We start from the raw sequence: 3442 nt of genomic DNA on the forward strand, positions 1-3442 counted from the left end.
AAATGACATTTTTACAAACTCACGGGGTTTGGACTGAATCACAGGAAAATGCAAACCATAGAAACCATTTTTGAAGTTTACTCTAAATAATATCATATGTGTATAAATTAACTAGATGTGATAATCATGTATTACATTAGTTTATTTAAAAAAAATTAAATATAAAATTTTAACAATTTGAAAAGTTTGAATTTATAAGAAAAATAAGAAAAATTTTGAATTATTAAAATTAATAAGGTTTTAATATATTGAATATATTACATATATAAACTCTTTCTAATAAATATCTTACATATATATTACCTTACATATTAAATGTGAAATTTTAATTTAATAAAATGAAAAATACAATAAAATGACAAGTGGAAAATAGAAAAATCAAAAATTATAGAAAATATCATGTGTTCAAATAAAAAAGAACAAGACACACGTGGCAAAAAAAATTATTTATTAGGAAGGATTCTTTTAATTAAAGAATAACCTTAAGAATGAAAATATAATTTAAATTCGGAAATGTCATTGTAATATAATGTAAATCCGTAAATAAACATTAAAGAATATGAACATTTTTAAAACTTATCATTATTAAATCTAAGAAAAGGATCAACCAACTTTGTTTTGACGATTACACATGCTCGATTGCAGTTTTCGTAGAATGCTAAACCTATTTTGCCAAACAATAATAAAAGTTTAAATGACAATCCACCCTCTAAGCACCCAATGGGCTAACCCCACCCAACCCATGATACCAAATGACGAATCTACCCTCTAAAAGATCTCGATTCTCAACGAGGAGATTCTTACTACACTTCACTTCACTACTGAATCATGTCTGCAGAAGCCAAAATAGGCTGATTCGCATAAAAACTACTCAGTGAGTTAACCATGAACTCGTCGATCAACTCAGTGCCACCCATGCCATACTGCTCCTCCACAAACCCACAACCGGCGTCGATAGGTTGATTCATGAGCGCCATGATCTGATTAAGCGACTCCAACCTGTGGCTGAGCTCCGCCACCTGAGCCCTTAACACCGAGTTCTCAGTCTCCACGCTCGTATAATGCTGAATGGTGGTGCTAACATTAGCTATAACCAAACTATTATCCTTTCTGAGTTGACTCAGCTGAATCATGAGATCCTCCAGGTGCTTTTGCCTCCTCATTCTCGACCTCCTTGCTGATTCCCGATTTGAAACCATTCTTTTCCTCTTCCTCTGATCCATTAATTGCTGAATATCTTCGTCTGAACCCGATATCTGAAGCGGGTATGAACCACCTGATGACGTTGTCGCTGTACCACTGGAGGAAGCCATGAAAATACAGTAACAAAATCTCGGACTTGGAGATTTGGAGAGTGAATTCGAAGAAAATAAACAGGACCCAGATGGTATTAAAGCTTTAATTTTATTATTATTCGGATAGATATAAGATTCTGTATAGATTTAGATCTAATTAGGAGTGGTTTACAGTTATAGCAGAAAACAGGGCAAAAATCATGTAACGTAATAGAACCAGTAGAGAAAGACAACTGAGAACGATTGAACTAAATGGGTCCTGCGCCAGTAAGTGGAATTGATCATAAACTCAAAACAAAACACTTCACTTAGAATTTGAGACATGTATTTCAAACATTAAGAACAATTGGCTTTGGTTGAACATTAATGCCGATTCTTTTTGGAGAAAAGACACCCAGAAGAAATAAGATTATAAAAAATGACTAAAACCAGGTGTTTTGCTGCAGATTATTGTGAAAAAGCAGATGAAAATTTGAAGGTTCTGAAGATGATTGATGAAGAGCAATGGTAGAACCGTGAATTTGAAAACAGAAAACAGAGTAAATTTTCTGTGGAAAATAAGCTTAAAAACTAATGCAGGAACATGAAGAGAATATGGATCTTAAGGATCCTGGAGAAGAGGTGGAAGAGAAGGGGAAGATGGTATGGTGGGATTGTAGTTGGATTTATAGAATTTTTTTGGCGGAACAAGTAGCAAAAAGGTGGTCTTGTGGAGATTTTTTAACATTAAATTTAGTTACAACTCTTTGAAAAATGAAGTAAAGTGACAAATCGTTAAGTATTTAAAATAATACAAAGTAAATGATTTTAAAATATTACTAAGAAATTGATTTTAAATACATTAAAGTTATTTATTTGCTTACTATTCTTACCATACAAGTCACTAAGTCATCTCATTGAATTTTATATAATTTAATCGATTGTTATATTATTATTCTATTTCATATAATTCTATAAATTTAGGGGTGACAATATGTGATCCAACCCATAACCCGACAGTAACCTAACGTGAAAATAAACGGGTTTGGGTTGAGAATTTTGACCCGCCAACCTATTTATTTCATGGTTTGGATTGGGTTATCTGTTTGGGTTCGCGGGTCAACCCGTCAACCCGATTTATATATATATATATATATATATATATATATATATATATATATATATATATATATATATATTATGTTTAAGAAATATATTTAATTATTTATTAGTTTTGAATATTTGATTATCGTTTAATCGTTTTCTGAATTCCAAAACTGCAAAACATCTTCGAGTCGACTTAGCGTGCCCTAGCCCCTAAGAATCCCCTATTCAAAAAGAAATTCGGTTTTCAGTCTCCAAACTCATGACTCCGTGTCTCACGTCTTCGTCGATTGAGGCATCGAGTCATCGACTGTCGCAGTGTCGCACGAACACTACTCATCTTCTCGTCCTCCGACTGTCGTACACCACTCGTCGTCGTCACACCTGTTTATGACTATATGTTTATGACTTTATGTTGAATATTTAAGACTTTATGACTTCATTTTATTTGTATTTTTTAATTTCATTGTAAATATGTTGCTTATTAAATGGGTCATACGGGTTGGGTTCGACCCACTGACCCATAAACCTATATATTATATGGGTTATATGGGTTGGGTTGGGTTGATGTTTTCAACCCGCCAACCCACCAACTCATATATTATATGGGTTGGGTTGGGTTAATGTATTCTGACCCGCCATCCCGCTAACCCGAACCCAACCCAATTGTCAGGCCTAATAAAATTCTTATACATCTTGAACTCTTAGGTTTAAACAAAACACATGTTGGAACTGAACCGAATTAGAACCAGTACCAATTGGGAACCGAAATGTAATTTGGTTCGGTTTTTGGTTCCTCTATATCCATAAATTCAGTTTTTCGGTTATGGAACCAAGTTCGCCCTGTTAAATTCTACAAAAGCTTAATGGAAAATGTATTTTAAACTTTAAAAGTTTTTTTTAATTGAATAGTCCAATTGTCAATGCACTCCATATCAATTAAACATCAATCTAACATCCTATTATCATTGAGTTTAAGAACGTCAATTAGACATTCCATCTCGTCCAACTCTTCCATTAATCATGCATTATAGATGTTATCTATGTTATCATTTCAATCATCC

General features: G+C 33.1%; 1 pseudogene; it reads right to left on the reverse strand.

Annotated features, from left to right (window-relative positions):
• Positions 1-566: 566 nt before the first annotated feature.
• On the reverse strand, positions 567-1941 carry LOC145076632 (bZIP transcription factor 44 pseudogene; annotated as a pseudogene).
• Between the last annotated feature and the right edge of the window lie 1501 nt (positions 1942-3442).

This window comes from Lactuca serriola, chromosome 9, assembly GCF_051521515.1.
Source record: "Lactuca serriola cultivar US96UC23 chromosome 9, Lser_US96UC23_V15, whole genome shotgun sequence".
Lineage (NCBI taxonomy): Eukaryota > Viridiplantae > Streptophyta > Magnoliopsida > Asterales > Asteraceae > Lactuca > Lactuca serriola.